Source organism: Nerophis ophidion, linkage group LG17 (genome assembly GCF_033978795.1).
Source record: "Nerophis ophidion isolate RoL-2023_Sa linkage group LG17, RoL_Noph_v1.0, whole genome shotgun sequence".
Lineage (NCBI taxonomy): Eukaryota > Metazoa > Chordata > Actinopteri > Syngnathiformes > Syngnathidae > Nerophis > Nerophis ophidion.
The window spans coordinates 17736433-17753354 of NC_084627.1; positions in this window are offsets into that span (position 1 = coordinate 17736433).

Below are 16922 nucleotides of genomic sequence, written 5' to 3' on the forward strand. Positions count from 1 at the left end.
GGACCCGACCAACGCTGCTTGCAGCTTTAATTATTATTATTCTTCCGCAGCTTTGAACCCTAATTTGACCCACTGACCATGCTTCAAAACTCACCAAATTTGGCACACACATCGGTAAGGCTTGGCAAAAACACGTATTAAGCAACCAAACCCCAAAAATGAAAAATGCGCGCTAGCGCCCCCTACGAAAAAAAAAAAACAGACTGCTTGTAACTTCCGGTAGGAATGTCGTAGAGACATGAAACAAAATCCTCTATGTAGGTCTGACTTAGACCTAAATTCCCCATCAGAAACTCCTATACCTAAAATCAACAGAAATTTTGCAAAACCCTTTCAAAGCAAAATTTTCGCCAAAAAACGCTATTTTTGCCTCTTTGAGCTGCAATTTGACCCCCTTAAAATGCTTCAAAACTCACCAAACTTGGAACACACATCAGGACTGGCAGAAATTGTGATCTAATGAAAAAAAAAAAAAAAAAATCTCAAAATTGTGCTCTAGCGCAATTTTTCAATAAAACACAGAAAAAACTGCTTCCAGGAAGAAACCACAGACAAAACTGCTTGTAACTTCGGGTAGGAATGCCGGAAAGACATGAAACAAAAACTTCTATGTAGGTCTCATTAAGACCTACATTTTAGTAATTGACAGCTAGCAGAAATAATCAACAGGAAGTTGGCAATTACCCCTTCAAAATAAAAGTTTTGTAAAAACCCGTCACCTTTTTCAAATCGAAACTCCTCCCAGTGCGTTTGTCGTTTCGGCTTCAAACTCGCACAGGAGAGAGATTGAACCCTTTTAAAAAAAGTGGTCGGACAAAGTTGTGATAAGTTCTACGGTTTTGATTTTACGCGCCTTCAAAGAACCCCTATGCAAATTTTCCAAAAAAATATCATTTTTACCTCTTTGAGCTGTAATTTGACCCCCTTAAAATGCTTCAAAACTCACCAAACTTGGCACACACATCAGGACTGGCAGAAATTGCGATCTAGTGAAAAAACCAAACCCCAAAACTCAAAATTGTGCTCTAGCGCCCCCTAGGAATACAACACGGACAATACCCTAATTTGACCCCCTTAAAATGCTTCAAAACTCACCAAACTTGGCACACACATCAGGACTGGCAGAAATTGCGATCTAGTGAAAAAACCAAACCCCAAAACTCAAAATTGTGCTCTAGCGCCCCCTAGGAATACAACACAGACAATACCCTAATTTGACCCCCTTAAAATGCTTCAAAACTCACCAAACTTGGCACACACATCAGGACTGGCAGAAATTGCGATCTAGTGAAAAAACCAAACCCCAAAAATGAAAATTGCGCGCTAGCGCCCCCTAGCAAAAAACAAAAACAAACCGCTTGTAACTTCCGTCAGGAATGTCGTAGAGACATGAAACAAAAACCTCTGTGTAGGTCTGACTTAGACCTACATTTCCAATAAAAAATGTCTATACCCAAAATCAACAGAAATCTTGCAAAAACTCATTCAAAGCAAAATTTTCGCAAAAAAATGCTATTTTTGCCTCTTTGAGCTGCAATTTGACCCCCTTAAAATGCTTCAAAACTCACCAAACTTGGCACACACATCAGGACTGGCAGAAATTGCGATCTAGTGAAAAAACCAAACTTTAAAACTCAAAATTGCGCTCTATTGCAATTTTTGAAAAAAACACAGAAAAACTGCTCCTAGGAAGAGGAAACGGATAAAACTGCTTGTAACTTCTGGTAGGAACGTCGGACAGACATGAAACAAAAACCTCAATGTAGGTCTCACTTAGACCTACATTTTGATGATTGATATCTTTCAGTTGAAATCAACAGGAAGTTGGCAATTACCCCTTCCAAATAAAAGTTTTGTAAAAAGCCGTCACCTTTTTCCAGACAAAACTGCTTGTAACTTCTGTTAGGAATGTCGTAGAGACATGAAACAAAGACCTCTATGTTGGTCTGACTAAGATCGGGACTCGGGACACGGCAGCGGCGGCGGCGGCCAACGGCGGACCCGACCAACGCTGCTTGCAGCTTTAATTATTATTATTATTCTTCCGCAGCTTCGAACCCTAATTTGACCCACTGACCATGCTTCAAAACTCACCAAATTTGGCACACACATCGGTAAGGCTTGGCAAAAACACGTATTAAGCAACCAAACCCCAAAATTGAAAAATGCGCGCTAGCGCCCCCTACGAAAAAAAAAAAACAGACTGCTTGTAACTTCCGGTAGGAATGTCGTAGAGACATGAAACAAAATCCTCTATGTAGAACTGACCTAGACCTAAATTCCCCATCAGAAACTCCTATACCTAAAATCAACAGAAATTTTGCAAAACCCTTTCAAAGCAAAATTTTCGCCAAAAAACGCTATTTTTGCCTCTTTGAGCTGCAATTTGACCCCCTTAAAATGCTTCAAAACTCACCAAACTTGGAACACACATCAGGACTGGCAGAAATTGTGATCTAATGAAAAAAAAAAAAAATAAAATCTCAAAATTGTGCTCTAGCGCAATTTTTCAATAAAACACAGAAAAAACTGCTTCCAGGAAGAAACCACAGACAAAACTGCTTGTAACTTCGGGTAGGAATGCCGGAAAGACATGAAACAAAAACTTCTATGTAGGTCTCATTAAGACCTACATTTTAGTAATTGACAGCTAGCAGAAACAATCAACAGGAAGTTGGCAATTACCCCTTCAAAATAAAAATTTTGTAAAAACCCGTCACCTTTTTCAAATCGAAACTCCTCCCAGTGCGTTTGTCGTTTCGGCTTCAAACTCGCACAGGAGAGAGATTGAACCCTTTTAAAAAAAGTGGTCGAACAAAATTGTGATAAGTTTTCCGGTTTTGATTTTACGCGCGTTTAAAGAACCCCTGCGCAAATTTTCCTAAAAAATGTCATTTTTGCCTATTTGAGCTGTAATTTGACCCCCTTAAAATGCTTCAAAACTCACCAAACTTGGCACACACATCAGGACTGGCAACAATTGCGAGCTAATGAAAAAACCAAACCCCAAAACTCAAAATTGTGCTCTAGCGCCCCCTAGGAATACAACACAGACAAACTGCTCCTAGGAAGAAAACAAAGACAAAACTGCTTGTAACTTCCGGTAGGAATGTGAAAGAGACATGAAACAAAAACCACTATGTAGGTCTGACCTAGACCTACATTTGAATAATTAACATACTTTAGCAAAAACCAACAGGAAGCTAGATATTTTCACTTCAATACAACAACTGCATTACTTTCACAATGCATTAAAGAGTGTCAGCAAGGCGCCTTCGACAGTGGGGATCGGGGACAGCAACCCAAGGTGCGCTCGCACCTTCGCACCCTAATTTGACCCCCTTAACATGCTTCTAAACTCACCAAATTTGACACACACATTGGTATGGAGCGGCAGACCAACATATTAAGCAACCAAACCCCAAAAATGAAAATTGCGCGCTAGCGCCCCCTAGTAAGAGACAAAACACAGACTGCTTGTAAATTCTGTTAGGAATGTCGTAGAGACATGAAACAAAGACCTCTATGTTGGTCTGACTAAGATCGGGACTCGGGACACGGCGGCGGCGGCGGCGGCCAACGGCGGACCCGACCAACGCTGCTTGCAGCTTTAATTATTAGGGTCCGCCCTGCCAGCAAAGGACATCCATGTCCTTTGCTAAGGCAAGGACCCTATTGAATCTGCTGCGTTTTATTCTTTCTTTATTAGGGTCCGCCCTGCCAGCAAAGGACTCCATGTCCTTTGCTAAGGCAAGGACCCTATTGAATCTGTAACGTTTCTTATTATTATTCTTTATTATTATTCTTCCGCACCGTCGCGCCCCAATATCACCCCTTTAACATATTCCAAAACTCACCAAAGTTGACACACGCGTCGGTCTACCGTGACACCACAACATATTAAGCAACCAAACCCCAAAAATGAAAAATGCGCGCTAGCGCCCCCTACGAAAAAAAAAAAACAGACTGCTTGTAACTTCCGGTAGGAATGTCGTAGAGACATGAAACAAAATCCTCTATGTAGAACTGACCTAGACCTAAATTCCCCATCAGAAACTCCTATACCTAAAATCAACAGAAATTTTGCAAAACCCTTTCAAAGCGAAATTTTCGCCAAAAAACGCTATTTTTGCCTCTTTGAGCTGCAATTTGACCCCCTCAAAATGCTTCAAAACTCACCAAACTTGGCACACACATCAGGACTGGCAGAAATTGTGATCTAATGAAAAAAAAAAAAAAAAAATCTCAAAATTGTGCTCTAGCGCAATTTTTCAATAAAACACAGAAAAAACTGCTTCCAGGAAGAAACCACAGACAAAACTGCTTGTAACTTCGGGTAGGAATGCCGGAAAGACATGAAACAAAAACTTCTATGTAGGTCTCATTAAGACCTACATTTTAGTAATTGACAGCTAGCAGAAATAATCAACAGGAAGTTGGCAATTACCCCTTCAAAATAAAAGTTTTGTAAAAACCCGTCACCTTTTTCAAATCGAAACTCCTCCCAGTGCGTTTGTCGTTTCGGCTTCAAACTCGCACAGGAGAGAGATTGAACCCTTTTAAAAAAAGTGGTCGGACAAAGTTGTGATAAGTTCTAAGGTTTTGATTTTACGCGCCTTCAAAGAACCCCTGCGCAAATTTTCCAAAAACATATCATTTTTACCTCTTTGAGCTGTAATTTGACCCCCTTAAAATGCTTCAAAACTCACCAAACTTGGCACACACATCAGGACTGGCAACAATTGCGAGCTAATGAAAAAACCAAACCCCAAAACTCAAAATTGTGCTCTAGCGCCCCCTATGAATACAACACAGACAATACCCTAATTTGACCCCCTTAACATGCTTCAAAACTCACCAAATTTGACACACACATCGGTATGGAGCGGCAGACCAACATATTAGGTAACCAAACCCCAAAAATGAAAATTGCGCGATAGCGCCCCCTAGGAAGATACAAAAAACAGACTGCTTATAACTTCCGTTAGGAATGTCGTAGAGACATGAAACAAAAACCTCTGTGTAGGTCTGACTTAGACCTACATTTTGATAATTGGCATCTTTCAGTTAAAATCAACAGGAAGTTGCCAATCACCCCTTCAAAATAAAAGTTTTGTAAAAAGCCGTCACCTTTTTCCAGACAAAACTGCTTGTAACTTCTGTTAGGAATGTCGTAGAGACATGAAACAAAGACGTCTATGTTGGTCTGACTAAGATCGGGACTCGGGACACGGAGGCGGCGGCGGCAGCCAACGGCGGACCCGACCAACGCTGCTTGCAGCTTTAATTATTCTTATTATTATTCTTTCTTTCTTCCGCACCGATACTCGCCTATGCGCTGTATTTTGACCCACTGACCATGCCTCAAAGCACACCAAATTTGACACACGCGTCGGTGAGGAGTTTCTTCCCAACATATTAGGGAGCCGAACCAGAAAAATCAAAATTGCGCTCTAGCGCCCCCTAGGAAAAGACAAAAAATGGATTGCTTGTAACTTCCGGTAGGAATGTCGTAGAGACATGAAACAAAATCCTCTATGTAGAACTGACCGAGACCTAAATTCCCCATCAGAAACTCCTATACCTAAAATCAACAGAAATTTTGCAAAACCCTTTCAAAGCAAAATTTTCGCCAAAAATGCTATTTTTGCCTCTTTGAGCTGTAATTTGACCCCCTTAAAATGCTTCAAAACTCACCAAACTTGGCAGACACATCAGGACTGGCAGAAATTGTGATCTAATGAAAAAAAAAATTTCTAAAACTCAAAATTGCGCTCTACAAAATTTTTGGAATGAAACACAGAAAAAACTGCTTCTAGGAAGAAAACACAGACAAAACTGCTTGTAACTTCCGGTAGGAATGTCGGAAAGACATGAAACAAAAACTTCTATGTAGGTCTTACTTAGACCTACATTTTAATAATTGACAGCTAGCAGAAAAAATCAACAGGAAGTTGGCAATTACCCCTTCAAAATAAAAGTTTTCGTGAAAACCCGTCACCTTTTTCAAATCGAAACTCCTCCTAGTGCGTTTGTCGTTTCGGCTTCAAACTCGCACAGGAGAGAGATTGAACCCTTTTAAAAAAAGTGGTCGGACAAAATTGTGATAAGTTCTAAGGTTTTGATTTTACGCGCGTTCAAAGAACCCCTGCGCAAATTTTCCGAAAAAATGTCATTTTTGCCTCTTTGAGCTGTAATTTGACCCCCTTAAAATGCTTCAAAACTCACCAAACTTGGCACACACATCAGGACTGGCAACAATTGCGACCTAGTGAAAAAACCAAACCCCAAAACTCAAAATTGTGCTCTAGCGCCCCCTAGGAATACAACACAGACAAACTACTCCTAGGAAGAAAACAAAGACAAAACTGCTTGTAACTTCCGGTAGGAATGTCGTAGAGACATGAAACAAAAACCACTATGTAGGTCTGACCTAGACCTACATTTGAATAATTAACATACTTTGGCAAAAATCAACAGGGAGCTTGATATTTTCACTTCAATACAACAACTGCATTACTTTCACAATGCATTAAATAGTGGCAGCAAGGCTTCTCCTGCCGTGGGGCTCGGGGACAGCAACCCAAGGCGCACTCGCACCTTCGCACCCTAATTTGACCCCCTTAACATGCTTCAAAACTCACCAAAATTGACACACACATCGGTATGGAGCGGCAGACCAACTTATTAAGCAACCAAACCCCAAAAATTAAAATTGCAAGCTAGCGCCCCCTAGGAAGAGACAAAAAAGAGACTGCTTGTAACTTCCGTTAGGAATGTCGTAGAGACATGAAACGAAAACCTCTGTGTAGGTCTGACTAAGACCTACATTTCCAATTAAAAAGGTCTATACCCAAAATCAACAGAAATTTTGCTAAAACTCATTCAAAGCAACATTTTCGCAAAAAACGCTATTTTTGCCTCTTTGAGCTTTAATTTGACCCCCTTAAAATGCTTCAAAATTCACCAAACTTGGCACACACATCAGGACTGGCAGAAATTGCGATCTAGTGAAAAAACCAAACCTTAAACCTCAAAATTGCGCTCTATTGCAATTTTTGAAAAAAACACAGAAAAACTGCTCCTAGGAAGAGGAAACGGATAAAACTGCTTGTAACTTCTGGTAGGAACGTCGGACAGACATGAAACAAAAACCTCTGTGTAGGTCTCACTTAGACCTACATTTTGATAGGTGGCATCTTTCAGTTAAAATCAACAGGAAGTTGGCAATTACCCCTTCAAAATAAAAGTTTTGTAAAAGCCCGTCACCTTTTTCCAGACAAAACTGCTTGTAACTTCTGTTAGGAATGTCGTAGAGACATGAAACAAAGACCTCTATGTTGGTCTGACTAAGATCGGGACTCGGGACACGGCGGCGGCGGCGGCGGCCAACGGCGGACCCGACCAACGCTGCTTGCGAGCTTTAATTATTATTATTATTATTATTCCGCCGCCTCTTTGACCTTAATTTGACCCACTGACCATGCTCCAAAACTCACCAAATTTCACACACTCATCAGAACTGGCGAAAATTGCCATCTAATAAAAAAACCAAACCCGAAAAATGAAAAATGCGCTCTAGCGCCCCCTACGAAAATCAAAAACAGATTGCTCGTAACTTCCGTTAGGAATGTCGTAGAGACATGAAACAAAATCCTCTATGTAGAACTGACCTAGACCTAAATTCCCCATCAGAAAGTCCTATACCTAAAATCAACAGAAATTTTGCAAAACCCTTTCAAAGCAAAATTTTCGCAAAAAATGCTAATTTTGCCTCTTTGAGCTGTAATTTGACCCCTTAAAATGCTTCAAAACTCACCAAACTTGGCACACACATCAGGACTGGCAGAAATTGTGATCTAATGAAAAAAAAAAAAAAAAATCTCAAAATTGTGCTCTAGCGCAATTTTTCAATGAAACACAGAAAAACTGCTTCCAGGAAGAAACCACAGACAAAAACTGCTTGTAACTTCGGGTAGGAATGCCGGAAAGACATGAAACAAAAACTTCTATGTAGGTCTCATTAAGACCTACATTTTAGTAATTGACAGCTAGCAGAAATAATCAACAGGAAGTTGGCAATTACCCCTTCAAAATAAAAGTTTTGTAAAAACCCGTCACCTTTTTCAATCGAAACTCCTCCCAGTGCGTTTGTCGTTTCGGCTTGAAACTCGCACAGGAGAGAGATTGAACCCTTTTAAAAAAAGTGGTCGGACAAAATTGTGATAAGTTCTAAGGTTTTGATTTTACGCGCCTTCAAAGAACCCCTGCGCAAATTTTCCCAAAAAATATCCTTTTTACCTCTTTGAGCTGTAATTTGACCCCCTTAAAATGCTTCAAAACTCACCAAACTTGGCACACACATCAGGACTGGCAACAATTGCGAGCTAATGAAAAAACAAACCCCAAAACTCAAAATTGTGCTCTAGCGCCCCCTAGGAATACAACACAGACAATACCCTAATTTTGACCCCCTTAACATGCTTCAACAACTCACCAAATTTGGCACACACATTGGTATGGAGCGGCAGACCAACTTATTAGGTAACCAAACCCCCAAAATAAAAATTGCGCGATAGCGCCCCCTAGGAAGATACAAAAAACAGACTGCTTGTAACTTCCGTTAGGAATGTCGTAGAGACATGAAACAAAAACCTCTGTGTAGGTCTGACTTAGACCTACATTTTGATAATTGCTATCTTTCAGTTAAAATCAACAGGAAGTTGCCAATTACCCTTCAAAATAAAAGTTTTGTAAAAAGCCGTCACCTTTTTCCAGACAAAACTGCTTGTAACTTCTGTTAGGAATGTCGTAGAGTGATGAAACAAAAACTTCCATGTAGGTCTGACTAAGATCGGGACTCGGGACACGGCGGCGGCGGCGGCGGCCAACGGCGGACCCGACCAACGCTGCTTGCAGCTTTAATTATTCTTATTATTCCGCCGCCTCTTTGAACCTTAATTTGACCCACTGACCATGCTCCAAAACTCACCAAATTTCACACACTCATCAGAACTGGCGAAAATTGCTATCTAATAAAAAAACCAACCCCAAAAATGAAAAATGCGCGCTAGCGCCCCCTACGAAAAAAAAAAACAGACTGCTTGTAACTTCCGGTAGGAATGTCGTAGAGACATGAAACAAAATCCTCTATGTAGAACTGACCTAGACCTAAATTCCCATCAGAAACTCCTATACCTAAAATCAACAGAAATTTGCAAAACCCTTTCAAAGCAAAATTTTTGCAAAAAAACGCTATTTTTGCCTCTTTGAGCTGTAATTTGACCCCCTTAAAATGCTTCAAAACTCACCAAACTTGGCACACACATCAGGACTGGCAGAAATTGTGATCTAATGAAAAAAAAAAAAAGAAATCTCAAAATTGTGCTCTAGCGCAATTTTTCAATAAAACACAGAAAAAACTGCTTCCAGGAAGAAACCACAGACAAAACTGCTTGTAACTTCGGGTAGGAATGCCGGAAAGACATGAAACAAAAACTTCTATGTAGGTCTCATTAAGACCTACATTTTAGTAATTGACAGCTAGCAGAAATAATCAACAGGAAGTTGGCAATTACCCCTTCAAAATAAAAGTTTTGTAAAATCCCGTCACCTTTTTCAAATCGAAACTCCTCCCAGTGCGTTTGTCGTTTCGGCTTCAAACTCGCACAGGAGAGAGATTGAACCCTTTTAAAAAAAGTGGTCGGACAAAGTTGTGATAAGTTCTAAGGTTTTGATTTTACGCGCCTTCAAAGAACCCCTGCGCAAATTTCCAAAAACATATCATTTTTCCTCTTTGAGCTGTAATTTGACCCCCTTAAAATGCTTCAAAACTCACCAAACTTGCACACACATCAGGACTGGCAACAATTGCGAGCTGATGAAAAACCAAACCCCAAAACTCAAAATTGTGCTCTAGCGCCCCCTAGGAATACAACACAGACAATACCCTAATTTGACCCCCTTAACATGCTTCAAAACTCACCAAACTTGGCACACACATCAGGACTGGCAACAATTGCGAGCTGATGAAAAAAACCAAACCCCAAAACTCAAAATTGTGCTCTAGCGCCCCCTAGGAATACAACACAGACAATACCCTAATTTGACCCCCTTAACATGCTTCAAAACGCACCAAATTTGACACACACATCGGTATGGAGCGGCAGACCAACATATTAGGTAACCAAACCCCAAAAATGAAATTGCGCGATAGCGCCCCCTAGGAAGATACAAAAAACAGACTGCTTGTAACTTCCGTTAGGAATGTCGTAGAGACATGAAACAAAAACCTCTGTGTAGGTCTGACTTAGACCTACATTTTGATAATTGCATCTTTCAGTTAAAATCAACAGGAAGTTGCCAATTACCCCTTCAAAATAAAAGTTTTGTAAAAAGCCATCACCTTTTTCCAGACAAAACTGCTTGTAACTTCTGTTAGGAATGTCGTAGAGACATGAAACAAAGACCTCTATGTTGGTCTGACTAAGATCAAGACTCGGGACACGGCGGCGGCGGCGGCGGCCAACGGCGGACCCGACCAACGCTGCTTGCAGCTTTAATTATTATTATTCTTTCTTTCTTTCTTCCGCACCGTCGCGCCCCAATTTCACCCTCTTAACATATTTCAAAACTCACCAAATTTGACACACACGTCGGTCTTTCATGCCTTCCCAACATATTAGGGAGCCAAATCATAAAAATCAAAATTGCGCAATAGCGCCCCCTAGGAAGAAAAAAAAAACAGACTGCTTGTAACTTCCATTAGGAATGTCGTAGAGACATGAAACAAAAACCTCCGTGTAGGTCCTGACTGAGATCTACATTTCCAATAAAAAACGTCTATACCCAAAATGAACAGAAATTTGCAAAATCTCATTCAAAGCAAAATTTTAGCAAAAAATGCTATTTTTGCCTCTTTGAGCTGCAATTTGACCCCCTTAAAATCCTTCAAAACTCACCAAACTTGGCACACACATCAGGACTGGCAGAATTTGCAATCTAATGAAAAAATAAAAATAAAAAACTCAAATTGCGCTGTAGCGCAATTTTTTAATAAAACACAGAAAAAACTGCTTCCAGGAAGAAAACACAGACAAAACTGCTTGTAACTTCCGGTAGGAATGTCGGAAAGACATGAAACAAAAACTTCTAGGTAGGTCTGACTTAGACCTACATTTCGATAATCGACATTCTTCGGCAAAAATCAACAGGACGTTAAAATTGCCCTTCAAAATAAAAGTTTTGTGAAAACCCGTCACCTTTTTCAAATCGAAACTCCTCCCAGTGCGTTTGTCGTTTCGGCTTCAAACTCGCACAGGAGAGAGATTGAACCCTTTAAAAAAAGTGGTCGAACAAATTTTTGATAAGTTCTCCGGTTTGGATTTTACGCGCCTTCAAAAAACCCCTGCGCAAAGTTTCCTAAAAAATGTCTTTTTGGCCTCTTTAAACTGTAATTTGACCTACTTAAAATGCTTCAAAGTGCAAGTTAAAGCCCTACTATGCCAAGCAAAAGCCATTTATCAACAACATCCAGAATTGTCGATCTGTAATTTCACCCCTTAACATGCTTCAAAACTCACCAAATTTTACACACATATCAGGACTGGCAAAAACTGCCATCTAATAAAAAACCAAACCCCAAAAATCTAAATTGCGCTTAGCGCCCCTAGGAAAAAACCCAGACAAAACTGCATGTAACTTCTGTTAGAAATGTCGTAGAGACATGAAATAAAAACCTCTATGTTGGTTTGACTAAGATCGGGACCCGGGACACGGCGGCGGCGGCCAACGGCGGACCCGACCAACGCTGCTTGCAGCTTTAATTAGGTTCCGCCCTGCAATGGCAAAGGACATCCATGTCCTTTGCCATGCAAGGACCCTATTGAAATCTGTAACGTTTCTTATTATTATTATTCTTTCTTTCTTTCTTTCTTCCGCACCGTCGCGCCCCAACATCACCCTCTTAACATATTTCAAAACTCACCAAATTTGACACACACGTCGGTCTTTCATGCCTTCCCAACATATTAGGCAGCCAAATCATAAAAATCAAAATTGCGCAATAGCGCCCCCTAGGAAGAAAAAAAAAACAGACTGCTTGTAACTTCCGTTAGGAATGTCGTAGAGACATGAAACAAAAACCTCTGTGTAGGTCTGACTGAGATCTACATTTCCAATAAAAAATGTCTATACCCAAAATCAACAGAAATTTAGCAAAACTCATTCAAAGCAAAATTTTAGCAAAAATGCTATTTTTGCCTCTTTGAGCTGCAATTTGACCCCCTTAAAATGCTTCAAAACTCACCAAACTTGGCACACACATCAGACTGGCAGAAATTGCAATCTAATGAAAAAAAAAAAAAAAAAAACTCAAAATTGCGCTCTAGCGCAATTTTTTAATAAAACACAGAAAAAACTGCTTCCAGGAAGAAAACACAGACAAAACTGCTTGTAACTTCCGGTAGGAATGCCGGAAAGACATGAAACAAAAACTTCTAGGTAGGTCTGACTTAGACCTACATTTCGATAACTGACATCCTTCGGCAAAAATCAACAGGAAGTTAAAAATTGCCCCTTCAAAATAAAAGTTTTGTGAAAACCCGTCACCTTTTTCAAATCGACACTCCTCCCAGTGCGTTTGTCGTTTCGGCTTCAAACTCGCACAGGAGAGAGTTTGAACCCTTCTGATTAAAAGTATAGATCAAAGTTTTGATAAGTTCTCAGGTTTTGATTTTACGCGCCTTCAAAGAACCCCTGCGCAAATTTTCCTAAAAAATGTCGTTTTTGCCTCTTTGAGCTGTAATTTGACCTACTTAAAAGGCTTCAAAGTGCAAGTTAAAGCTCTGTTATGCAGACCGAAAGCCATTTATCAACAACATCCAGAATCGCCAATCTGTAATTTCACCCCCTTAACATGCTTCAAAACTCACCAAATTTTGCACACACATCAGGACTGGCAATAACTGCCAACTAACAAAAAACCAAACCCCAAAAATCGAAATTGCGCTTAGCGCCCCCTAGGAAAAAACCCAGACAAAACTGCATGTAACTTCTGTTAGAAATGTCGTATAGACATGGAATAAAAACCTCTATGTTGGTTTGACTAATATCGGGACTCGGGACACGGCGGCGGCGGCGGCGGCGGACCCGACCAACGCTGCTTGCAGCTTTAATTAGGGTCCGCCCTGCAATGGCAAAGGACATCCATGTCCTTTGCCATGCAAGGACCCTATTGAATCTGCTGCGTTTTATTATTCTTATTATTATTATTATTCTTTCTTCCGCAACGATACTCGCCAAAGCGCTGTATTTGACCCACTGACCATGCCTCAAAGCACACCAAAATTGACACACGCGTCGGTGAGGAGTTTCTTCCCAACATATTAGGGAGCCAAACCAGAAAAATCAAAATTGCGCTCTAGCGCCCCCTAGGAAAAAAAAAAAAAGAATTGCTTGTAACTTCCGGTAGGAATGTCGTAGAGACATGAAACAAAATCCTCTATGTAAAACTGACCTAGACCTAAATTCCCCATCAGAAACTCCTATACCTAAAATCAACAGAAATTTTGCAAAACCCTTTCAAAGCAAAATTTTCGCAAAAAATGCTATTTTTGCCTCTTTGAGCTGTAATTTGACCCCCTTAAAATGCTTCAAAACTCACCAAACTTGGCACACACATCAGGACTGTCAGAAATTGTGATTTAATGAAAAAAAAAAATTATAAAACTCAAAATTGCGCTCTACAAAATTTTTTGAATGAAACACAGAAAAAACTGCTTCTAGGAAGAAAACACAGACAAAACTACTTGTAACTTCCGGTAGGAATGTCGGAAAGACATGAAACAAAAACTTCTATGTAGGTCTTACTTGGACCTACATTTTAGTAATTGACAGCTAGCAGAAATAATCAACAGGAAGTTGGCAATTACCCCTTCAAAATAAAAGTTTTCGTGAAAACCCGTCACCTTTTTCAAATCAAAACTCCTCCCAGTGCGTTTGTCGTTTCGGCTTCAAACTCGCACAGGAGAGAGATTGAACCCTTTTAAAAAAAGTGGTCGGACAAAATTTTTATAAGTTGTCCGGTTTTGATTTTACGCGCGTTCAAAGAACCCCTGTGCAAATTTTCCTAAAAAATTTAATTTTTGCCTCTTTGAGCTGTAATTTGACCCCCTTAAAATGCTTCAAAACTCACCAAACTTGGCACACACATCAGGACTGGCAACAATTGCGAGCTGATGAAAAAACCAAACCCCAAAACTCAAAATTGTGCTCTAGCGCCCCCTAGGAATACAACACAGACAAACTGCTCCTAGGAAGAAAACAAAGACAAAACTGCTTGTAACTTCCGGTAGGAATGTCGTAGAGACATGAAACAAAAACCACTATGTAGATCAGACTTAGACCTACATTTGAATAATTGACATACTTTGGCAAAAATCAACAGGAAGCTAGATATTTTCACTTCAATACAACAACTGCATTACTTTCACAATGCATTAAATAGTGTCACCAAGGCTTCTCCTGCCGTGGGGCTCGGGGACAGCAACCCAAGGCGCGCTCGCACCTTCGCACCCTAATTTGACCCCCTTAACATGCTTCAAAACTCACCAAATTTGGCACACACATCGGTATGGAGCGGCAGACCAACTTATTAAGCAACCAAACCCCAAAAATGAAAATTGCGCGCTAGCGCCCCCTAGTAATAGACAAAAAACATACTGCTTGTAACTTCCGTTAGGAATGTCGTAGAGACATGAAACAAAAACCTCTGTGTAGGTCTGACTAAGACCTACATTTCCAATAAACACTTCTGTACCTAAAATCAACAGGAAGTTGGCAAAAACCCCTTCAAAACAAAATTTTCGCAAAATATGCCTTTTTTGCCTCTTTGAACTGAAATTTGACCCCCTTAAAATGCTTCAAAGTGCAAGTTAGAGCTTTACAATGCCAAGCGAAAGCCATTTATCAACAACATCCAGAAACGCTAATCTATAATTTGACCCCCTTAACATGCTTCAAAACTCACCAAATTTTACACACACATCAGGACTGGTGAAAATTGCCATCCAATAAGAAAACAAATCCCAAAAATGAAAATTGTGCTCTAGCTCCCCCTAGGAAAAAAAAATTACAAAACTGCTTGTAAATTCTGTTAGGAATGTCGTAGAGTGATGAAATAAAAACCTCTATGTAGGTCTGACTAAGATCGGGACTCGGGACACGGCGGCGGCGGCGGACCCGACCAACGCTGCTTGCAGCTTTAATTATTATTATTATTATTATTCTTTCTTTCTTTATTCCGCACCGTCGCGCCCCAACATCACCCCCTTAACATGCTTCAAAACTCACCAAACTTGACACACACGTCGGTCTACCGTGCCACCACAACATATTAAGCAACCAAACCCCAAAAATGAAAATTGCGCTCTAGCGCCCCCTAAAAGAAAACAAAAAACAGACTGCTTGTAACTTCCGTTAGGAATGTCGTAGAGACATGAAACAAAAACCTCTGTGTAGGGATGACTTAGACCTAAATTCCATAATTGTATCTTCTGGGGCCAAAATCAACAAAAAATTTTCAAAAACCCATTCAAAGCCAAATTTTCACAAAAAATGCAATTTTTGCCTCTTTGAGCTGCAATTTGACCCCCTTAAAATACTTCAAAACTCACCAAACTTGGCAGACACATCAGGACTGGCAGAAATTGCAATCTGATGAAAAAAAAAAAAAAAAAAACTCAAAATTGCGCTGTAGCGCAATTTTTTAATAAAACACAGAAAAAACTGCTTCCAGGAAGAAAACACAGACAAAACTGCTTGTAACTTCCGGTAGGAATGTCGGAAAGACATGAAACAAAAACTTCTAGGTAGGTCTGACTTAGACCTACATTTCGATAATCGACATCCTTCGGCAAAAATCAACAGGAAGTTAAAAATTGCCCCTTCAAAATAAAAGTTTTGTGAAAACCCGTCACCTTTTTCAAATCGAAACTCCTCCCAGTGCATTTGTCGTTTCGGCTTCAAACTCGCACAGGAGAGAAATTGAACCCTTTTAGAAAAAGTGGTCGAACAAATTTTTGATAAGTTCTCCGGTTTGGATTTTAAGCGCCTTCAAAAAACCCCTGCGCAAAGTTTCCTAAAAAATGTCTTTTTTGCCTCTTTAAACTGTAATTTGACCTACTTAAAATGCTTCAAAGTGCAAGTTAAAGCCCTACTATGCCAAGCAAAAGCCATTTATCAACAACATCCAGAATTGTCGATCTGTAATTTCACCCCCTTAACATGCTTCAAAACTCACCAAATTTTACACACATATCAAGACTGGCAAAAACTGCCACCTAATAAAAAACCAAACCCCAAAAATCTAAATTGCGCTTAGCGCCCCCTAGGAAAAAACCCAGACAAAACTGCATGTAACTTCTGTTAGAAATGTCGTAGAGACATGAAATAAAAACCTCTATGTTGGTTTGACAAAGATCGGGACCCGGGACACGGCAGCGGCGGCCAACGGCGGACCCGACCAACGCTGCTTGCAGCTTTAATTAGGGTCCGCCCTGCAATGGCAAAGGACATCCATGTCCTTTGCCATGCAAGGACCCTATTGAATCTGTAGCGTTTTATTATTATTAGGGTCCGCCCTGCCTATGGCAAAGGACTCCACAGGAGTCCTTTGCCATAGGCAAGGACCCTATTGAATCTGGTCCGTTTTATTAGGGTCCGCCCTGCAATGGCAAAGGACATCCATGTCCTTTGCCATGCAAGGACCCTATTGAATCTGCTGCGTTTTATTATTATTCTTATTATTATTCTTTCTTTCTTCCGCACCGATACTCGCCTATGCGCTGTATTTTGACCCACTGACCATGCCTCAAAGCACACCAAATTTGACACACGCGTCGGTGAGGAGTTTCTCCCCAACA